The following is a 25438-nucleotide window of genomic DNA, read 5'->3' as shown; positions in this document are numbered from 1 at the left end:
ATCTTTGAAAGGAAGAGAATCCATGCTTATATCTGCAAAATAAAATAGAACAAAACGATAAGTTATCTGGAATATTACCCAAAATCATATGAAATAAAATTGAATACTTACAATGCATTCCAAGAAGATGCAGCTCCATTGCACCTCCTTGCACGAGGTGATGCACCTCGCGTGAATCTAATAACGTGGTATGAACGAAAATAAGAAACTATAGATGAGTTTCTTATCGCGAAACCGAAATTTTATTATACGACGAACAACACTGACTCTAATTCGCGTTTGATTTTAATTTATTACTCGCCCGATCACTAATTCTACAACTAATTCAAAGACTGCATTGCACGCAGTTTGATGATACCACCATAAACACTGCACATATTGCTTCGCTCACTATAGCAATCTGAAACTGAAATAAAAAACAATACTATTAATATCATTACTATTACAAAAAATCATTAAAATTTTTAAGGAATTATTTAATAAAAAAATATACTCACTTTAAATCTTTATTGATGAATGCACAATGGGTCTCCTATCCTTAGGATGACGATGACAATGCACAAATAATGACTATAAAACTGCATTATACATGCAATTAATTCAATTAACACTAGATTTATGAACTGAGCAAATTTGATTCATTTCAAACTTTTTTTCTACATATATATAATAGAAATATTATTATTTTTTAAATATATGTTAATTTTTAATACTGTAATGAAATATACATAAATATTAATTCCTCTCCTCTACCCACTTATTCATTTAAAAAATGTTTGTAGATTTTTAAAAAATAGTGAACAAATCTAGTGTTAAACGAATTTCTAAATGAATTTAATTAATAAAATGTGAATACCATTTCAACGATGATCTGAAACACAAATGAAAACAAAATTATATAAATCTTTGTTATATAAAAATAACTATAATTATTGAGAAAACGTTTAATAGAAAAATATACTCACTGTGATGGATGCAGGATGAATGCAGGATGGGTATCCTACCCTTAGGATGACGATGAGCACATGTTTAAACTTAATAAAAGAAACTTGCGAGTTTCTTAACCGAGCAAACGAAATTTTAACATGCGACGATCAACACTGAATCTACTTGTCGACTTTTTTATATTTTATTTTAACACGATGCAACACACGAGAACCTCATTGCCTACGCGCTCGATTGCAATGATTTTCTGAAACAGAAAAAGAAAAAGAACAATTAAGATCATTGTTGTAATAAAAATCAATTGAAATTATCATAGAAATGTTTGATAGTAAAATGTACTTACTTTTAGTCTTCGTTGATGATTGCAGGATGGGTATCCTACCCTTAGGATGACGATGTATAAAATAAAATTAAATAAAAAGTCTGAAAAGCTGAAACATACTAAAGACTATATTACAATATTTCCTGTAAATCATTTCTGAAGGCAGAGCACACATTAAAACCATTGAATATTTAATCAGAAATATTCAATGGTAAATATAAAGTATAAAAATTTTGTATCAAAGTATACCAAAAATGTAATGTTAGTAAAAATGTTAATTAAAAATCTTTAAAGTTGTCTAAATAAAACAATAATTGTTTCAGCAAACTCAATAAAGAGTAACATAAAAAATAAACCAATTCTTATACCATTCTATGCAATGAAAAACTTTTTAAACTATTAAAATCAAAACGATAACGTTAGAAATAAAATTATTAGATAATTTAATACGTCTCATTTTCGTTTATGTTGTCTCGTTGAAAGATAGACGACGAATACGAGGTATGTTACTACGTAACCTTGGTAGAGGAGATCTCGGGAGTGTCGAACGTTCGGCTATTATACCTATGTTATCGGCTGTTTACGTTTTGTCGTCGACTCGAGAAATACCTGCAAATATAAATAAACATTTATATAATAGCTTATATGTAGAGTGTATTGTTTTCTTATTCTTCCTCTCTCTCACACACTCCTTCTCTCTCACTCTTTCTGTAGTATTTCTATATGCTTATATGCTTATACTTAAAAAAAATAATGCTCACCTCGCCGTATATGGAGTAGATAAAAAAAGTTGCCACAAGATTAAAAGGTTAGTGAATTCGTGTTGCAACTCTCCCCATGCTCAGAAAGCTAAAAAAAAAGTAAAATATGAAAAAACTCACGTATAAAAATTATGCATGTAGTATGCATTTGATATATAACATTCGTTATATATCATTTAATATATAACAGTAAGGTGTACATTAAAATATTAATTGAAACAATTACCTGAAATTAACGGGATAACAAAATCCGCTGCAAGAAGTATACAGATGGCAGATTAAAAAATTCGAAAGATTCGCCATATTGATGTGCATAAAACAGGCGCATAAGACTGGCGCGAAAATGATGCGCAGTAGATCTTCTTTCCATCTATAATAGAGAAAAATTTTGAATGATTAAAAATACGATATAAGACCATAAAAATTGTCAAAATATACTCAAAAAATCAAAATTGATCCTTACATCCTTTATATATTATAATAGGAAGATGTAAACTTTACAAAATATCTTTTAATTACCTGATTTTAACGGGACCCTGACACTCCGATGTGTTCTCCACGAATGACGCCATGAAACTGAAGAATTCGGATGAAAGCTTGGCTGTGATTGGCTAATTCATTTTTTGGAATATGAAAAGGGCCAACACAGCTTCTTACACGGACCGAATCTGACCTTCTTCATGACCACGCTAGTCAAACTACATATGATAATTTATTTATTAAATAGATTAGAAATCATTTCTATTTTTTAATAAATATACACAACACTTATAAATATTCTAAAAATAATGAAGAGAAAAAAGACAATGTAGACATTACGAAAACTTTGTCGTATCGTATGATGCCTAATATGAAATGCAACACATGAAAGAATAAATTCCCAAAATATGTATCGATAAAGAATCCTTACAATTTAAATACTTTCAGAGATGCGTAAGATGGTGCATTGTTTTAAAATTATTTACAATAATGTTTATACACGATATACACGAAGATTATTCTACATGATCTTTTATTCTATGCGATACTGTTTTTAGTTTACATTCGTTTTATTCTACTCCTTTTTTTATAATAATTATAAGTAACGTGTACAATTAATTTGTAATCGAAAGAGGAAAAATAAATTTATAATATATTAAAATTATTTTCTATTTAATATACGTTAAAACATATGAAATATTTAAACCAATGTATATGCTTAGAAACAATCTAAAATGTAATTAGAGTATATTAGAATTATAAAATAATTGTTAATTAAAGAATGAGAGTGTCTATTTTTATTGAAAGGCTCATTACATACGATCTATGTACCTGATTGAGACATTTTCCTCTAAAAAAAAATACTTTTTTTCAATGTAGTTTATATTATTTTCCAAATGTTGTCCATGTATACAACGCAAATAACATTCAAAATAAACAGAAATTCAGATTATAACTCTCTTCTTTTTACATTCTTTTCACTATTATGTAATTACTATTTTTATTAAATGAACATATCACTTGTAAATATTCTAAAAATAATGAATAGAATAAAGACAATGTAGACATTACGAACATTTTGTCGTTTCGCGCAAAAGAATACAATCGTATAGAAGAGAATTGTCGATATAAAAATGCCCAATATGAAATGCAGCATATGAAAGAATAAATTTTCAAAATCTTTACGGATAATGAATCCTTACAATTTAAATACTTTCAGAGATGCATAAGAAGTACAATGTTTTAAAAATATTTACAATAACGTTTATACACGATTCACACGAAAATCATTCTACATGATCTATGAGATACTGTTCGTAGTCTACATTCCCTTTATTCTATTCATTATTTTTATAATAATTATAAGTACCAAGTAAAAATTTAATTTGTAATCGAAAAAAGAAACAGGAATTTATAACATAGCCAAATTATTTTCTATATAATTAACGTTAAAACATATGAGATGTTTAAACCAATGTATATGCATAGAAACAATCTGAAATGTAATTAAAGTATATTAGAATAATATAATAATTGTTAATTAAAGAATGAGTGTTTATTTTTATTTAAAAACTCATTACATATGATTTATGTACCTTCCTCCTAGAGACTTACCTTCAAACTGAGACACTGTCCTCTAAAAAAATACTCTTTTTCAATGTTTATGTTATTTTCCAAATGTAGCCCATGTATGCATCGCAAAAGCATTCTCAAGAAAGAGAAATTCAGATCATAACTCTAATTTTTACACAATTTTCACTATACACAATACTTTACACACTTTAACTTGTAAATATAAAAGTAATGAATAGAATAAGAAGAATGCATAATAAAAATATTATCTCACTGCATACAAAAAAACAATTATGTAGACGAGAAACTTTGTCAAAAATAATTTTCTCGAACAATTGACAATCTATCGCTTACCAAATGTACAAAAGTCCCTATTATTTGCATCAAAACGTAAGAACTCGCCTTTACGATAGGGATTTATTTTTATATGGGTGGCAAGCGATAGATTGTCAATTGTTTTAAGAATTTCTTTGACAAAGATTCCCTTCTACATGATTGTCTTCTCATTTGCCATGAGATAATGTTTTTATTTTGCAATCTCTTTTATTGTATTCATAATTTTTATAATATTTACAAGTGATATGTTCATTTAATAAAAATAGTAATTACATAATAGTGAAAAGAATGTAAAAAAAAGAGAGTTATAATCTGAATTTCTGTTTATTTTGAATGTTATTTGCGTTGTATACATGGACAACATTTGGAAAATAATATAAACTACATTGAAAAAAAGTATTTTTTTAGAGGAAAATGTCTCAATCAGGTACATAGATCGTATGTAATGAGCCTTTCAATAAAAATAGACACTCTCATTCTTTAATTAACAATTATTTTATCATTCTAATATACTCTAATTACATTTCAGATTGTTTCTATGCATATACATTGGTTTAAACATTTTATATGTTTTAATGTACATTAAATAGAAAATATTTTTGATATATTATAAAGGTATGTTTCTTTTTTCTATTACAAATAAAATGTACACGTTATTCATAATTGTTCTAAAATAATGAATAGAATATAGAGAATGTAGTATCTTATAACATAGAAAATCATGTGGAATGATCTTCGTGTGAATCGTGTATAAACGTTATTATAAATATTTTTAAAACAATTATGCATCTCTGAAAGTATTTAAATTGTAAGGATTCTTTATCGATACAGATTTTGAGAATTTATTCTTTCATATGCTGCATTTCATATTAGACATTTTTCTATCGACAATTCTCTTCTATACGATTTTGTTCTTTTGTGCAAAACGACAAAGATCTCTTAATGTCTACCTTGTCTTTATTCTATTCATTATTTTTAGAATATTTATAAGTTATGTGTACATTTATTAGAAAAATAGAAATGATTTTTAATTTATTTAATAAATAAATTATCATATGTAGTTTGACCAGCGTGGTCATGAAGAAGGTCAGATTCGGTCCGTGTAAGAAGCTGTGTTGGCCCTTTTCATATTCCAAAAAATGAATTAGCCAATCACAGCCAAGCTTTCGTCCGAATTCTTCAGTTTCATGGCGTCATTTGTGGAGAACACATCGGAGTGTTAGGGTCCCGTTAAAATCAGGTAATTAAAAGATATTTTGTAAAGTTTACATCTTCCTATTATAATATATAAAGGATGTAAGGATCAATTTTGATTTCTTGAGTATATTTTGACAATTTTTGTGGTCCTATATCGTATTTTTAATCATTCAAAATTTTATTTTATTATAGGTGGAAAGAAGATCTACTGCGCATCATTTTCGCGCATGCGGTATTTTCGCGCCAGTCTTATGCGCCTGTTTTATGCACATCAATATGGCGAATTTTTCGAATTTTTTAATCTGTCATCTGTGTACTTATTGCAGCGGATTTTGTTATCCCGTTAATTTCAGGTAATTGTTTCAATTAATATTATACGTACACCTTCCTGTTATATATTAAATGTTATATACCAAATACTACATGCAAGATTTTTATACGTGAGTTTTTTCATATTTTACTTTTTTTAGCTTTCTGAGCATGGGAGAGTTATAACACGAATTCAGTAACCTTTTTTACCTTGTAGCAACTTTTTTTATCTTCTCCATGTACGGCGAGGTAAGCATTATTTTTTTTAAGTATAAGCATATAAGCATAAAGAAATACTACAGAAAGAGTGAGAGAGAAGGAGTGTGAGAGAGAGAGGAAGAATAAGAAAACAATACACTCGACATATAAGCTATTATATAAATGTGTATTTATATTTGCAGGTATTTCTCGAGTCGACGACAAAACGTAAACAGCCGATAACATAGGTATAATAGCCGAACGTTCGACACTCCCGAGATCTCCTCTACCAAGGTTACGTAGTAACGTACCTTGTATTCGTCTTCTATCTTTCAACGAGACAACATAAACGAAAATGAGACGTATTAAATTATCTAATAATTTTATTTCTAACGTTATCGTTTTGATTTTAATAGTTTAAAAAGTTTTTCATTGCATAGAATGGTATAAGAATTGGTTTATTTTTTATGTTACTCTTTATTGAGTTTGCTGAAACAATTATTGTTTTATTTAGAAAACTTTAAAGATTTTCAATTATCATTTTTATTAACATTACATTTTTGGTATACTTTGATACAAAATTTTTATACTTTATATTTACCATAGAATATTTCTGATTAAATATTCAATGGTTTTAATGTGTGCTCTGCCTTCAGAAATGATTTACAGGAAATATTGTAATATAGTCTTTAGTATGTTTCAGCTTTTCAGACTTTTTATTTAATTTTATTTTATACATCGTCATCCTAAGGGTAGGATACCCATCCTGCAATCATCAACGAAGACTAAAAGTAAGTACATTTTACTATCAAACATTTCTATGATAATTTCAATTGATTTTTATTACAACAATGATCTTAATTGTTCTTTTTCTTTTTCTGTTTCAGAAAATCATTGCAATCGAGCGCGTAGGCAATGAGGTTCTCGTGTGTTGCATCGTGTTAAAATAAAATATAAAAAAGTCGACAAGTAGATTCAGTGTTGATCGTCGCATGTTAAAATTTCGTTTGCTCGGTTAAGAAACTCGCAAGTTTCTTTTATTAAGTTTAAACATGTGCTCATCGTCATCCTAAGGGTAGGATACCCATCCTGCATTCATCCTGCATCCATCACAGTGAGTATATTTTTCTATTAAACGTTTTCTCAATAATTATAGTTATTTTTATATAACAAAGATTTATATAATTTTGTTTTCATTTGTGTTTCAGATCATCGTTGAAATGGTATTCACATTTTATTAATTAAATTCATTTAGAAATTCGTTTAACACTAGATTTGTTCACTATTTTTTAAAAATCTACAAACATTTTTTAAATGAATAAGTGGGTAGAGGAGAGGAATTAATATTTATGTATATTTCATTACAGTATTAAAAATTAACATATATTTAAAAAATAATAATATTTCTATTATATATATGTAGAAAAAAAGTTTGAAATGAATCAAATTTGCTCAGTTCATAAATCTAGTGTTAATTGAATTAATTGCATGTATAATGCAGTTTTATAGTCATTATTTGTGCATTGTCATCGTCATCCTAAGGATAGGAGACCCATTGTGCATTCATCAATAAAGATTTAAAGTGAGTATATTTTTTTATTAAATAATTCCTTAAAAATTTTAATGATTTTTTGTAATAGTAATGATATTAATAGTATTGTTTTTTATTTCAGTTTCAGATTGCTATAGTGAGCGAAGCAATATGTGCAGTGTTTATGGTGGTATCATCAAACTGCGTGCAATGCAGTCTTTGAATTAGTTGTAGAATTAGTGATCGGGCGAGTAATAAATTAAAATCAAACGCGAATTAGAGTCAGTGTTGTTCGTCGTATAATAAAATTTCGGTTTCGCGATAAGAAACTCATCTATAGTTTCTTATTTTCGTTCATACCACGTTATTAGATTCACGCGAGGTGCATCACCTCGTGCAAGGAGGTGCAATGGAGCTGCATCTTCTTGGAATGCATTGTAAGTATTCAATTTTATTTCATATGATTTTGGGTAATATTCCAGATAACTTATCGTTTTGTTCTATTTTATTTTGCAGATATAAGCATGGATTCTCTTCCTTTCAAAGATTTTGGATGAATTCTTCGATGGATCTTCGATAGATCTTCTTCAATGGCAAATCAAGTATCGTCTTCCATAGTCAGACTACAATACTTCCTGCAAAGTAGGAGTGTTTTGGAGCCATCGCAGAACTTCTTAAACCGTGAGTTTTTATTTAAAGTCCCTCCAGTGCTCAATCATGCCGAGGATGAAAGATCCAAATCGGCACGAGTTACTGGTTGTAATTATTTAAATAAATTATTGACGAGCACATGAGTAATTCCTTTTTAGGAGATACTCATGAAAATTGTATGTTTTATTGTATGTTTTATTATTAGTTCAGGATAGGTTTTCTTGTCTCATCGGTTAAATTCATTTAATTCATAATGCAATTAATAAATGCACTCTCTTTTTTATTACGTGTTAAAAGCATGTAATAAATGTCTTACATGCATTTCTTCGTACATAGTTTATCTAATCGAAATTAATTTTGATATATCAATACTTTGATATTTTAAATAAATGAGCAAGAAGACAAACTCATTCGCGACGGATAGACTTTGGCAGTTGAGTGGCGGCTCAAAGCCCAGTTCTTTAATTAGAACAGCCAACTTAATGAAAGGAGTCGTCCGAGGTTTGCAAAAAATATCCATCATTATTGTAGAGTCTTTTAATACATCCTTACCTCGAAACTATAATTGTTTCATATGGGGTAACTTTTTTTTTCATTCGCTTGTTTAAGTCATTATTCACCAAATGACTTGTAGAGTCCTTAGTCGCTTAGATGAATTTTTATACAAATGTATTTATGTGTTTATGTCTTAATCATATTTTTTAGATCAGGATTTTCAGCTTCTAATATACTAATCTCCCGTTTCTCCCCCCATACTTTCTGCGTTCTCATCTATGCGTGTGCCCAGGTGTTACACGGATGGGTGAGAAACAGTTAGAGTGGGTTTAGTTTTAGTTTTTTTCCCTATTGGCGGCTGTTATTGTGCTAGTGATTGCACGATGTACTTTACACCTGTGTGTGCGTATTAGGTAGTGTGTATTGTACATCGTTTCGCGATATTTTTTATTCATTTAATACATTATTAAATATTTAAAGCACTACTTCCTCATATCACGTTTCTGTATTCTTATATTTATATTAAATATTTCTAATTTTTTTGATAATCTCGTTTGCATAGTAGAGTTACTGGATTTATTTGTGGAAACTTTGATATACTTGTATATAACTAGTATGCATATATACTAGTATATACTTGTATTTTTGCTTTAATTATTTATGCAATAATTACTAGCCTTGGCAGACGATTACAGCAAAATACGTACGTATACCCATTAGCATATAAGTTTAGAAAACGTGGTTGAACTAGGGTGTCGGAGGTGCCCCGGGGCATGCTCTCTAGTTTAGGCTTTTGCACCCTGGTGGTATGTGTGAGAACCGTGGAGTGAGTGGGTGGGTATGTATGTTTTTTCTTAAAATGGGTAAAAATATGGGTAATAGGCAGGCAGGTAGCATACTTCTTTGAATGAATGTGAAAACTTTAATTTTAAGTAGGTAGGATCCAGGAAAGGCATTAGACTTCTTGCTTCCACTCCGGAGTGGAAATTCCGCCTCCTGGTTTATACAGAATTGTTACAAAATTTTATCATCTCATCCTATTATGCTTGATTTGGTAATTTATTTTGTAACTATTCTGTGATCTTTCTTATGTATCATGATTCAAAGGTATTTGCAACCATTTGAAAGATTCATTTCTACTTCGATTTTATCTCGAACGAGATAGAGTCGAATCAAATTCGCAAATTCTTTGATGCATTTGATACTTAGTTTTAAGTATTTCAGGACTAGCACTACGCACCATCGCGATTTCGTCTTACAGCTGGAAATGTTTGATTTAATTAAATATAACAAAGTATTGCAAGAAAATGCATTACATTTATTGCACTTTTTTTCAATTCCATTTTATTACTCGACGTTAAAAGTGCGAAGTGCTATTAGGTCATCGAGGGAAATCATTTTCTGCTTGGACATTCGATTAAATGTTCTTGTGTATGGTCAATGAACTCTAAGTTCATTGATGGTCCACGAGGTAGAAAAGTGAACGCGAATTATAAATTAATTTTGTAATTATTGAGAATTAGAATCATAACAAAATACTAGTTTATTTGCAAAATTAGTATGAAAGATCTTATCTTGCTCTTACGTAGAAAATGTCCAAATGCAGTTTTCATGGAATGAAGAAAGAAGAGGCTTAATGCCGAAGAGGCCCCCACTTAATTGTGGCTCAAGAGGGCAACTACAGGCTATTGAGTTATTTTCAAAGGTTCAACAGCAAGTTTGTACCTTTAGAGAATGGCTCTTTGGTCATATTTTATATTTTATTGTATTACTTTTTTGCTCGTCATTAATTTGTAGTTGTAATTGGAGATGATGGATCATTCCATCTCCTTGGGACACAAAATTCGTGTCTAATCGTCACAAAGATGCATATTTATTTAGTTATTTCGAGTCAAAAAATTTAAATTCCCTTATTATTACATTTTGTAGCCTAATTATCGTTTTTTTAATATTAAAGTAATCTCTCTTTCCTGTTTTGTCCTTAAGATTTGTAACTCTGATCGTATTGTATTAAATTTGTAATTTTTTCCTTTCTATATAATTCAGTTTAATAGTATTAGTCATAATATTTAATGGGTATTATTTTCTCTAGTAACTTAATATTTGTACCTTTCCTTTTTTATTTTTTGTTTTTTTTTTTTGTAAATGTAAAATCACGCGTTTAAATTTAATTTTATTACAACATTAAATAGTTATTTGATAAAAGTAAATAAAGAATTCAGTTGAAAAGTGCATCTGCAAATTGGACGATTTATATGTTAGGCTATTTTATCAGTTGATTGTATGATTAATATAGTTTTGCTTTTTGTTACAGGTGAGCATCGTTGGATTTTTCATCTACTCATTTTGATTTTCTTCTACTTGAGCTTCTGTAATGGCTATTTTTAAAATTATATATGTATAAAGGCATTTCTGAAGGCACGCACAAAATCTAAATATACTATTTTTAATGTGTTTAATTTATTAATATATCTGTTTTAGATTTAACAATCAATCTAAAGACGAATCTCGAGTATAAAGGTACATAGATCATATATTTTGAGCTCTTAGGCAACAATAGACACTTTTATCAATTAATTAACAATTATTCTATATTCTAACACACTCTACTGATATTACAATGTTAGTAGAAGATCCCGTATTTGATATGGAAATAAGAACGAATTTACTTACCGGAAAAGTAAATATTTTTATGATCGATTGTACATGTGTGTAGGTGAGTGTACTTACATGAATGGAAATTTTTCTAATGGAGGAAACATTAAAGGGATAGAGGTTTTTCCTCGCTTGTCTCTATCGATGTATTACGCTGTTCATGCCTGCTAGCGAAAGTTAACTGGTAATTAGTTGCCTAATAGAATTAATAGCTATGATGGTCATGCGCCCAACATACATTACTTAATTGTATTATTAACCTGAGAAGCTTATAGCCACTCACTCTCTATACAGGGTGAGTCAGAAGTAATTGAACACCTTAATATCTTTGTTGGATTTAAAATTACGAAAAATGTCTAAGTTTGAATCAAAAAATGATTTCAAAGAAAACGTACATTGGTCATCGTATCATACTTTGTACCTGTAAATTTAACATAGTTACAACGAGATTAATTTTAACTCATCTTGTATAGTTCTTTTACTAATGTGCTTTGTCTTTAGCAAAAAGGAAACAGATACTTAAAACAAAAAAATAAATAAACAATATATATGTATATACGAGGTGTGTCCCAAAAGTATCCGACCTATCTCCATATTTCTCCCCCGAAGTTACTCTTCCTCGTCTGGCTTATGACATCCTTCAAATTAGTCCCCATTTGATTGAATAACACGCTTCCACGCCCTTTTCACTTTTGAAAGCAGTCCTGGTACTCGTTTTTCGGTATCGCCTTTAAAGCGTTCGTCGCATTAGTTTCAATCATTTACACATTGTCAAATCGGTGTCCTTTAACGGGCATTTTCAATTTTGGAAATAGCCAAAAGTCGCAGGGAGCTGTGTCGGGTCTGTACGGAGGCTGACAAAGCTGTACAACACGATGTTTACTTAAATATTGCTGCACGAGGTTCGATGCATGTGCTGGCGCGTTATCACTAATCTGCAAATCTTCAGTTTAAATCCTCCAAACACTACTTTTCGCTACTCCAAGGTCATTTTCTAGTTCTCGCACAGTAAATTGATGATCTTCATTGATTGCAAGTCGCAGACGTTCGATGTTATCGTTTGTTTTTGCTGTTTAAGGTCGCCCAGAGCGTGGGTCACTATCAACAGATGTGCGACCATCTTTGAACTGTTTATATCACTTTTTTATTTGCGTATTATACATACACTCGTTCCCAAATGCTGTCTTCGTCATTTCGATAGTCTTCGTCATTTCGATAGTCTTCGTCATTTCGATAGTCTTCGTCATTTCGATAGTCTTCGTCATTTCGATAGTCTTCGTCATTTCGATAGTCTTCGTCATTTCGATAGTCTTTGCACATCTCTTTTCCAGTTTAAAGCAAAATTTAATACAAATTCGTTGCTGCAATTGCAGCAAAATGCGACGAACGCTTTAAAGGCGATACCGAAAAACGAGTACCAGGACTGCTTTCAAAAGTGGAAAGGGCGTTGGGAGCGTGTTATTCAATCAAATGGGGACTACTTTGAAGGATGTCATAAGCCAGACGACAAAGTGTAACTTCGGGGGAGAAATATGGAGGTAGGTCGGATACCTTTAGTTATACGTCGTGTTTCTCATTAAATGCATTTCATTTTTCTCTACTTATACGACAACAAAAACTATCTCGCGAATTTTGTATATAAAAAGAGATTCCGGAATATCCCTTATTATTACGTACATTTTTCGCAGTAAAAATTCGACTAACAATAAGATGAAATCTCAACTTAAATCCGACAGTATTATAGTCAACAAAAAAATATAATAGCAGGATTATTTCATTATTTTATCCATCTTGATATTTAGTTACTGATTTTTATCGTAATTATCATTTTGTTTTATCTTTCACAATCGAAATCTTGACTTTAGGAAGATTAATAAATGTTGTTATTTTTTAATATTCTTATTACTTTAGTATTCAAAAACGTATGTGTTGATTTTGTTCATATTTTGTAGATTTTAAATGTAGAATCAATAAATTAACATTCACGTTGACGTACATTTTGAAATATCTTCTTCTAAAGAGAAATAATCGCATTTACATTTCAATAGATAATCAATTTGAATCGTATAGCACTTTACGTTTCCCTAATACAGTACTCAATTAAAAGATTAATAGGTTGAATTTATAATTGATAACAGTGTCTATACTGTGTACGTGTGTAGATTCGTTTGTGAAATCAGCATTGCTTATATATTACATAACATCTATTTACATATGTATTCATTAATATCTCATCCTTCATAAATCGAGCAAATGGAGAAAAATGATCTGCATGATGCATAAATTCAAACACACAATTGCAATTCGTAATATCAAATGATTAAAAAAAAATTGTTTGCCCTCAAGTTGTGTAAGAAAAAAAAGAAAGAAAGACATAAACGTAGGAGACAAAATTTTTTTTATGGTCGATTTCTCTTTTATTCTTTTCTGCAAAAAAAAAAAGAAAAGAAAAAAATGATAGATAGATGGAATGAGTAAGAAGGGGGATTAACTTCTAGCATAGATGGTGGTGGTGGTGGTAGGAGAAAAAGTGTAGAATGAAAAAGAAGAGGAGGAAAGGTGGAAGATACTTAACTGGTTCTTACTTGAAAATCAATAACACACCGTATAGAATCTATCTTCCTTGAAATCTGTGCAAAGCACGTATCAAATCTTTTTATTGGACGATCCACAACCGAAAGATCTATTGTTCACTCTTCGCATTCTATAAAATGATTAGGTTGAGGCACGTAAAGATGAAAAGGGTTAAAGAGGGGGAAAAAAGAAAGGGAGAGAAAGATAGGTAGGGTAAAGGAAGAAGGAGAATTGCGGTAATGCAGAGAAATAGCAAGTTCGGTGGGGTAAAGTTAGAAGAAACTTCTTCGACAAAGGGAGTTATTCTCCATGGCGGCTTAATTCTCTTTGGCACCATATGCGTCGTGTTTTAGTCAAAGAGCTACTTACTTAACTTCTACTTACCAAGAGAAAATTGAGTTCATTCGATCGAGAAAAACACTAATCCCGTTATTATCTTCAATATTATCTTAACTAGAGCATTCAAATGTTCTTCCTTTTGTTCATACATTTTATTGATTTTTTTTTGTCAATAATTATAACAATTTATGCTACAGTTATTTGTATTATTTTATAATTTTTTAGTAGAAGCATTTTTTTTCATTCAGTTCTCCGCTGTAATAATAGTTTCTTAATAAAATTCTTTTTTTTTTATCAAATTCAATGAATCGAGGTAACATTTTTATAATCGATAAAATTTCGTTGATATTCAATTTGCGTAGATTATCGAATAAGAAAAAAGTTATATGACGATTCGTATATTAATTCTCCTTTTAGTAGTCTCCCGTGATTTACAATAGTATAGTGTATAGTGTAGTCGTTTTGGTATGAGATAGTAAATGTATAGGAAAGTAAATCGAACTCGAACTGAATGTCGATTTGAACGCAACGATTGATCGACTGTAGTTTGCATTTTATCTTAAGATTGCCACTTTCTTTCGGACCGAATACCTTTTCTCAGATACTTTCCTAGTCCTTCGCATTTTCCATTCAAATACGTTCGGATAAACCCGTATTGAAAGTTCCTAGTACTACCTTACATCCCTTAACGTTTTCTCTTTCGAATGTAAAGAACATTTTGAATCATCCCGCGTATTCTTACAACTAATGGAATAACTTATTCATCTATATGCATTGCCAATTGACTGTTTTCAAATCTTTCTCATCTCATCTTTTTCTTTTTCTTCTTTTACTTCGAAATCATTTTTTACCAATGTTCTTTGATTGCCACTGTATATCAGAATTAATTTTTCAAATGACAATATACACGTTTTGCGAATTTTATCTCTTTTTTTATGATCCCTTAAAAGAAATGACAACAGTGTAATCTGAATATTGCAAAGATAATACCCCGTTGTTTCAGCTCGGATTAGACTTCTCCGTGGGTTTATTTTTTTGACTGATCAAACTCCATTTTTGTTTCGTTTGTAAACATTTTCACATATCCCGTTCGATCGTCCCAGTTTGATAACTTTAGAAAATCGTCCGCGAAACAACGAGTGGTTCTCTTTACAATTGTGTATCTTTATATTTGAAATATTTTCTAAAATATAAACGAATTACTTGACAACTTTGTCCTCGATAATTGCTCAGTAATTCGACGTTAATTATAATAATCTACCAGTATTAGATATAGAATGTTAGAAATTTTGTGAGTTTCTCGAAAGAAGGAATAACAAAGAAATTATTTCCATATTCTATGTTTAATTATTCATTAAGTACTTTAGTTAATTATTAACTTACGTAAGATATCTAATAAGAAAGATTTAAGATAGTATTCTACTTAAATTATTAATGAATCTTAGATTTATTTGATTAGAAAACGATTCGAATACATTCCTAAATTTGATTCTATTAACTTTTTATTTTATTTTATTTAAAACGATTTATTATCGTTTCGTAGGATATTCCTTTTTCTTTTCTTTTGTATTCCTTCTATTTGGAATTTCTATCGAGGCATGAACTTTTCGCATGGAAGATTAATCGCTTTAATTATTTTATTCACTTTTCTTCAAAATCAAGATGCTTTTATGTTAATGAAAAGTATTTATAAATGTATATACATACCGTGTCTTTGATCGTCGTGATTCTTTCCTCGGTGAACAAGAAAAAGTATTTTATCTTAAAATGATATTATACTAATGCTTTCTATAAAAGCATTCTTTCTTTTTATTTTATCTTACAATTCAGAGATGATATTTTTATCACTATTTCTTTCGAAACTATTTATAAGAAAAAGTTTCGTTCTTTTGTTCAATACTTAATTATGTTTATTCTTTATTTAACTAATTCAAATATTCATTTTTCTATTATTAAAGATTTTCTGTGAAATTCATGGTAATTTAAAAAAAAAAAAAAAAAAAACATTTAAGGATAATAATTGTTTTTTTTACAAATGTTTAAACAAATAGACGATTATTTATTTCGTCGATGAAAAATACATTTAATTTTAGGAGAAGAAAAGACTTCTTTTTCTTTTATCTCAAATTTTTTCACATATACTTTCTACGATATAATTTAACGCGATTTGCTTTACTAGGGCATGACTTTTAACTATTTTCAACGGAGACAAGTTACTTCCTTAGTCGAAAAACTCTGCCGAGATTACAAGAGAAACTTGTAACGCCAAAAGTTTTCCGTAGCATCGAAACTATTATCGGTCATGAATAACATCTAAAAGGATTCCACTTGTTTAACATCTTAACGTTCATTCCAATTTTATTCTGATTTGTATATTCGATCTTTCAATAAAAAAAAAAACATTCAATCAACTTTAATAATATAAATTATTTTAAAATATTTATTATACTTTTCATTAACAGATACCATCGATTAGAATAATATTATTTTAATATTATTAGCCATCGGTTTAGTTGAAGACACCTAAATTCTATCGTTCAAACATATTAATAAAATAATAATAAAAAAAACTTGACAAAGACACACTATAAATCTTGGTTATGAACAAAGGATTAATTTCGTTCTTAAAATATTATTCTTGGGATACTATGATAAGATGCGTTCCATTTTATTTATGGTCGATTTCTTACCGCCGTATTGCATTTACCACCCACTGGAAAATGAAGTTTATGATTATGGTCGTCTTCTTAACGGCACGTTTCTAACGCATACTCCCATATACGCGTTATAATAATTTTTATAATATTCCTTTTTTTTTTTTTAACAAATAAATCACTCGAATTTAACGCTTGTCATTTTTGCCTGAAATAAGGTTAATTTGACTTAAACATAAAAACTGGAGTTTCTAAAAGGAAAAAAAGTATAAAATTTTATTGTAAAGAAACTTTATTTAAAACAATATTTTTACATATATATATATATATATATATATATATATATATATATATATATATATTTTTAAAGATACATTTTTCGTAGATTCTTTTAATTACATTTAAGGCAGGATTCTACTTTGTAATTTTTTTTTTTCAAATTTTTTTTTTCAAATTTTTTTTTTTCAATTATTCTTAAGTAAATATATTTAAGAATACTCTCTGAAATTTTCAAAACGATCAGAGCATCCTAACTGTACTTTTTCGTCCCTCGAATCTACCCGTGCGCGGGTAAAAAAGTATTTAAAAAAACTTTAAATGCGTTTTTCTCGGAATCACATTTTTGAACCGCGTGTTGTAAAAATCTCCAAAACTAGCTATTCGATTCGTCTGAAATTTTTACCACATAATCTATACACATATATCAACCGGTAGTAGCAGATTTATAAAATAATTTTCATTTTAACTATTTTTTTTTTTTTTTGACAAAAAATGAGAAAAAAAATGAGATTTTTTTGATAATTTTTTTTTCAACTGACGCCATTTTGTTATTTTTGCTTGTAAATGAAAAAATCTGCTACCACCGGTTGCTGTAGTCTTTGTAAACATAGAACTATTCGAGTTTTTCATTTCAGATAATCCGATGTAAAGATTTTTACAACACCGCAAAGGCTAAACTATTTTTAGGCGTTCAGTTCAAGGGCCTTTCCAATGTATATAGAGCGTATAAAATAAATTAAAAAAATTTTTTAATGTACTTTAAGTGTATATTTATGAAGCACAACAAACCCTACATCAATATCTTTCTTAGTTTTCTAATAAAAAATTGACAAAAATACCTATTTTTTCAAGCGACTAAAGTAGAATCCTGCCTTAACACAAACGACGCGCTTACATCTATTTCTTTTCTATGATACTTGAACTTGACAATACGAAACCATTTTCAATATTTTGTATGTTAGTTAGAAAGCATTTATATGCATAAAAAATAAGTTAGATGTATGTAAAACGATCAAATATAAAAATGAGCCAATTTAACTTACATCCAGGTATAGCACGTAAAAATTTATGAAATTAACAAGTGCAAAGAGGAATGAATAAGTATCTCTCTATACATTTAAAAATAGTATATTTGAAACATATTTTTCAAAAAATATTCTGCAAGTTTTTCAAAATATAACATAGCTATAAAATCGTAAATAAGTCAAATTGACAAATTTCGGGAATCTAGTGTTAATACAGCTAATGAAATTTTCCAATATAGAAATGTTCAAAATAAAATGTTTATATTAATCCTAGTTTCAATATTTTCATGGAATTATATAAACATATAATATATTTTACATGGAATTGCTGCTTAAAAGATATTTATCATATTCACTTACATATAGAAGAATTCTCTTGTTCTGTTTCCCAATTAATAAAAATACAGGAAAAAACAAAATTTGAAAAAAGCAAATACATAAAAAGTATTTTCTTTCATTAAAAGTTTCAGCCTGGCAAAATCATCGAAAAATCGTAAATTTACAATTTAAAGAACAATGACTTTCAACCTATATGAATTCAGTAATTACCAATTCAAACCGATTAACGAGAATTATAGAAATTTCGTTACAAACAAATTTAAGAATACTAATTACAATTTTAAAAACCTGTAACAGAAACAAAATAGACATCTTCCATTATGCACATCTGTGTACTTTAGATGCAGTATATGATAAGATTTAGAAAATGTGTAAAGTTCAATATATTTGTATAAATATAAATATATTAGAAATATGAATATATTAGAATTAATCTTATATTGATACAAATAGATAGTCTGTTTAGGTACTGATTTAAATTTACAGAAAAATCCAGAATCGAATCTTGAATTACTCAGAATAATTATAAGAACAATATCGTAATAGTTATAATATAATTCAATGATATATTGTATATTAGTATTTTTTTTATTGATTTTTATTTTTATTCAGAGCGATGGACATATGTATACAAAGGATCATCAAAATCTGGTTACATCCTGATATAACTTTTTACAATTCATTTACGGAAGAAAAACATAGGAACTTTTATCATACATTAATAATATAACAAACGAGGTATAAACAAAAACGTAATTATTATTTTATATATTTTTTATTATTTATAACAAATTTGATTTTTAATCAATTCATGTTAATAATACTTTTATCAAAATACTAAATAGAATATTATATATGATGTTGATTTAAAAAAATAAATGTATGTACATTTCTCGATGCGCTATTTGAATAATCTTACGTCGGAGGAGAAAATTTGAAGCAAGATATTCGTGATGAAATATATATTATGATTTTTACAATAAATTTAGTTTATTTTAATTTAAATAAAAATTTCTTTAATAGAATAAAGATTAAAAATAATTGTTGTTACTTTTTAGGGAAGCGATACAACTTCTGATACATTGAAGTTCTTTTTTTATATCTTATTTTCAATGCTTGCATCATTTCCAGAAATTCAAATACTCACAAATAACAATTAAACCATACATTAGTTGTCATTACTATTTAAAAATAAAAATACTTTTATACTAAACTTGTATCATGCTTTCCACATTTCTGATTTTAAAAATAAGCGTATCAAGAATTGTACGATATGTACGGTTCAAGCAATCCAAAAAATAGTCCTGCTAAATATCAAGATATTAATGATATGAAATTTTTGGAAAGAGTAATTAAGGAAACACTTCGTCTATTTCATTCATTTTCTTTCGTTGCACGAACATCATCTAAAGATACAAATTTTATGCTAATATCTTCAACTTTTATTAGATTGTCTGTTTGAACAGTAACGTGTCTTAACAAATTAGCTTATATTATTTTTATTACGTTCATTTTAAATGTTTGTCCTATAAAAACGATACTTAATTTATATTTATTTTGCTGAAGAATTGTTTAGAATACGATATTAACAATCTATAAAAATATACTGTTACCTATGCATCCTCTTTCCCAGAGCTGAAGGGTAAAAAACTTTTTTTGTCATAATTTCGTAGCAGGAACCGATCAGAATTGACTCGTAATGAATTTATCCAATATTTTTCTTTCCGGTGAAGTGAATATATTGTACAACCTACAGGATTGCGTCAGATTTACGTCAGGGTTTGCAGAGTTATCAAATTTATTTCTTACAAATACTAAACAACTATTTGTATATTTTATTTACCATTGACATTATTATTTTATGTAGTAATATATAATATGTATTTATTTATTTTATCGAGTGAGAATGATAACGTGCTTACTTTTAAAACCATGAATGGTACCTAAAGACCTTATAAGCCTTCAAACCCTGACGTAATCCTGATGCAATCCTGTATTTTGTACATACGATAATATCGTAGAATTGCACTGCATTTTGTGCAATCTATTCACTTCATCGGAAGGAAAAATATTGGATTGATCCATTAAGATTTAATCCTGAACGGTTCCTGCCAGGAAATTATGACAAAAAGTGTTTCTTAGCCCTTCAGTTCTGGAAAAGAGGATGCATAGGTCGTAGTATATTTTTATATGTTGTTGAAATCGTATTCTAAACAGGTGCTTAGCAAAATAAATTGTACATTAAGTGTCGCTTTTATAGGACAAAAATTTGCACTGATCGTAATGAGATTTTTATAGCTTCTACTTTGTTAAGACATGTTACTGCTCATACAGACTATCCAGTAAAAATGGAAGGCCTAATATTTATATCTTCAGATGATGTTCGTCCAACGAAAGGAGTTGAAGGATATAAACGTAATGTTTCCTTAATTACACGTTCCAAACGTTCCAAAAATCTTATATCATTAATGTCTTGATATTAAACAGGATTATCTTTTGGATTGCTTGAACTGTACATTTCGTATAGTTTTTCATACCCTTGTTTCTGCAATCGGAAATGTGGTAAACATGATACAAGTTTAGTATAAAAGTATTTTTATTTTTAAACAGTAATGACAACTAATGTATGGTTTAAATGTTATTTGTGCGTATTTGAATTTCGGGAAACGTTGCAAGCATTAAAAATAAAATCGTCAATGTATTTAAAGTTGTATCATTTCCCTAAAAATTAATATAAACTATTTGTCATTTTTGTTCTATAAAACAAATTTGATTTTACATTTAATTAAAATTAATTTACTGCAAAAATTATATTATAAATTTCATTGCGAATATCTTGCTTCAAATTTTCTATTTCGATTTAATATTATTTAAATAGCACGTCGAGAAATGTACATATATTTTTTTTTCAGTCTAAAGTATATTTAATATATTATTAAGTATTGTGTGATAAAAGTTTTATTAATATGAATCACAATAAACAATAAAGTTTTTCGTAAAATTATTATTCTAACTTGCATCTAGTTCTTTCGATTTTTGTGTAATTTTATTTTTTTATGGATTTTTTTTTTCTTAACAATCTTGACGAATGAAAGTTATGTATATATGCGACTAAGATATAATTTTTTTTTGTTTTTAGCAATAAAATAATTATGTAAAATAAGCCAATATAAAAAAAGAATTTGTTTTTATTTATACCTCGTTTGTTATCTTATTCATGTCTGATACAAGTTCCTGTGTTTTTTTCTTCTATAGATAAATAGTAAAAAATTATATCAGGATGTGTTATCAGATTTTGATGATCCTTTGTATACCTATGTTCATCGCTCTGAATAAGAATGAAAATCATTAAGAAAATAAATATGAAATAACATTACATGATATTCTAATTAATTAAAATTTTTTTTTATAACTACTATAAAATATATTTATCAAATATGGATTCCGGATTATTTTGTAAATTAAGATCAGTACCTAAGCAGACTATCTATTTGTATCAATATAAAATCAATTCTAATAAAATTATTTATACAGACGTATTGAACTTTACACATTTTCCAAATCTTATATACTATATCTAAAGTACACAGATTTGCAGAATGGAAGATGTCTATTTCGTTTCTATTACAGGTTTCTAAAATTTAAACAAATATTTTTAAATTTGTTTGTAAAAAAATTTCTATAATTCTTGTTAATCTGTTTGAATTGGTAATCATTGAATTCATATAGGTTGAAAGTTATTGTTCTTTAAATTGTAAATTTAAGATTTTTCGATTATTTTGTCAGGCTGAAACTTTAAATGAATGAAAAATAGAATCTGAAATGAAATAGAAAAATAGAATCCTTCTATATATGTAAGTGAATATGATAAATATATTTAAGCAGCAATTCCATGTAAAATATATTTTTAAAATATTGAAATATAATGTAGAATATTAAATAATTAAATATAGTTTTAATACATATCCCTATGTTTGCGAATGATAATATTGTTTTTAATTAGTTTGAAAGTGTAATGAATTATGAATACTTGACGATACTATTCTTACGTGTACGCGTCTTTTAAAATCTTTTATTCTTGGCGTTAAACAAAAGCTTCTTTATCAAAAATTATTATTGTTTTAATATACTTCACATATTGCACTTGGGCCACAGCTTTGCCTTTTCTTCGACTTCTCCTTTTTTTATGTGTGTCGTTTATGCTATTAGCAATGAAAACATTTCGGCCTAAGTCCCCGTTTTTTCACAGAACACGTCACATTGATGTAACTTGGCGTACACTAGAATAAAAACAGGTTTTATTATTATTATTATTATTATTATTATTATTATTATTATTATTATTATTATTATTATTATTATTATTATTATTTTCGTATTATTATTATATATCGTGGGGTGTTTTTTACTTACATTTTTTATTTGATAAGTTGACTTTCCTGATCGAATTCGTCAACTCGTTGAATTTTGATTCCCGTCGATTAGATGGCACTTTATCGTCAGGAAAACAACGAATATGCAATGACCAATCTGATATTTGGTCGATAAGGTAGTTTAAATTATTGATATCATCGATTGGTACGCAATATGATGACCACAGTGATCTTCTTGTCATGCGCACTGGTCTCGGAATGTTAACTTCTTCGCTGAAGAAAATTCTTGCCTCAAACTTCCTTCTCCCTTATATATCTTGCTACGTCACAAACGATACTTGTTTCCTAACTCCTTCGATTAATTTATTAAATGTCATTCGAACGTGTTAGGTTCTAGAATCTAATCCATTGAAATGTCTTTCTCTAAAAACACGTTTAATAACAAGCGAATTTAGAAAGAAAATGATGGAACCTTTACTAAACTTTTCGTTCATCAATGACTGACACAACATTCAACGTGTTAAATTTCATATCTTATGTTGCATTCGTTGGTTTAAATCATACGCCAGTTTCATATTTTTAACTTGTCCTTTCTCATACGTTAAAAATTATCTGGTTTGTTGTTTAAGTAATTCACTGTGATTTCTGAGATTGAATTTGTTTTATTAAAACTTATTTTTTGTTGTTTTTTAATCTGCAATACGCCATGTACCTTTAGTTTCTAAATCAGTTATCGTAGCATCGATAGCTTCTGATGTCATGCAAGGTCAAGTTCTTCTCGTTGTTTAATTTCTCGTTTCCACGCCTAAAAAGGCTCCTTTTTTTTTTTTTGATTGAAATATTATTAATTATTATATTCGATTATCTTCTCTTCTTCTTCTTCTTCTTCTTCTTTTTCTTCTTTTTTTCTTCTTCATCTTCTTCTTCTTCTTCTTAATACTTTTATTGTTTATTTTATTTTTTCCTGATGTATTTTGTGTAACATTTTGATTCGTATTACTTTACACTATTCCAACAACTCGTTCAACGTCTTCAACCATCAAAGTTCGACTACTATCCTAATAATATCTTATGTTAACTGTTGGCAGCGTCCTTTTACTTCAGTTACCCAACATCTAACGTTGGTTTTTTTCAACTTTCTGATTTGTCAATCCTCATAGTCATTCAGTGGAGTGATCATCCACCAACCAATCATATACAAACATATTTTTACAAGCCAATCATTACAAATCATATACGACGTTCATCCATTCCCTCTTTAACACACATTCATGTAACTAATTCTAAACACTTCTGCTATTCCAATAGTAGTAGTATAACCCATTGCCCAAAATGAGATTTAAAATTATCATAGAATTATTTTTAGTTATCGCTTGAAATAGATTTATTTTAAAAATGGTTTATGAATCTAATTTCTTTTATCAAATTTATTTATTAACACGTTCCGTGCCACGCGTACCACCAGTGTTATACTTACCATTAGACATATTTATTTAATATGCTAAAAAATATATGTTTATAAGAAATTTAATTCCGTAAAAGAATATTTCTATAAAAATATTGATACATCATACAAAATGCAGTATAGAACAAAGCACCTAAGTTTGTTTAACACTAGATTGCCCGAGATTTCTTGTATAGCTATATTGCCCAAAAACAGTCAAAATGACTGCATTGTGAAAAAATAACTAATGTGTAAACAAATTTGTTTAAAATTAATTTTTAATATTTCTTATATTATTTACAGTTATACAACAAGTTATTAGTAAATATTAACAATAAAAACCAAATTCTAAGAAATTGTGTCATTATATACATAATTGTTTTTCTAATTGAAAATAAAAAACAGTCAAAATGACTGCCTTGGGCAATCTAGTGTTAATTGTTATATTTACAATAATTAATAATTACATGTAATGGTTGATTTTGTTAAAGCAAAATTAAATGGCCTGAATTACGAGTCAGGTAAAAAAAGTTTTGGCACGGAACGTGTTAAGTAGAATAATATTATTATTATTGTTATTTAAGCAACAATTATAGAAATATATTCTACGATGAATTTAAATGAATTAGAAAATTATAGAAATATAATTGTTTGAAGCAAAGTGAAAAGATAATTTTAGTATTCATAGCTTTCTAAAATAAATTTTGGAAGAATAAACAAGTGGGGATGACTTTCTAAAAAAGATTAGGAATGACGTACTTCGTTATAATAACGAAGACAGCTTGTTTATTTCGATTTTTTTTGTTATTTCTGACTTTGTATTATGCTAATGAATAATTACGAAACGAATGGAAAAAATGAAACGTTGAGACAAGTTATATCGATGAATAAAAATAACTGAGATTTACGTGGCAATTAAATGGCTTTATATTGTATTTATTTAAAACTACATCAACAAG

At 28.2% G+C, this 25438-nt stretch overlaps 2 long non-coding RNA genes across 2 annotated transcripts; both read right to left on the bottom strand.

Annotated features, from left to right (window-relative positions):
• Positions 1-1748: 1748 nt before the first annotated feature.
• LOC149032385 (uncharacterized) lies at positions 1749-2394 on the bottom strand. The gene is made up of 3 exons (XR_016176751.1): positions 2255-2394; positions 2029-2116; positions 1749-1876 (listed from the first exon to the last, which is right to left on the bottom strand). It is a non-coding gene; the product is annotated as an uncharacterized LOC149032385 (long non-coding RNA).
• A 15400-nt stretch (positions 2395-17794) lies between these two features.
• LOC107069843 (uncharacterized) lies at positions 17795-24250 on the bottom strand. Its single transcript, XR_001476175.2, has 2 exons — positions 23076-24250; positions 17795-22942 (listed from the first exon to the last, which is right to left on the bottom strand). It is a non-coding gene; the product is annotated as an uncharacterized LOC107069843 (long non-coding RNA).
• Between the last annotated feature and the right edge of the window lie 1188 nt (positions 24251-25438).

The sequence above is a fragment of the Polistes dominula genome, unplaced genomic scaffold (assembly GCF_049000335.1).
Source record: "Polistes dominula isolate Pdom_NZ unplaced genomic scaffold, Pdom_raw_medaka scaffold_35, whole genome shotgun sequence".
NCBI lineage: Eukaryota > Metazoa > Arthropoda > Insecta > Hymenoptera > Vespidae > Polistes > Polistes dominula.
Note: the sequence above shows the minus strand (reverse complement) of the source record. Positions and strands in the feature narration are given on the sequence as shown.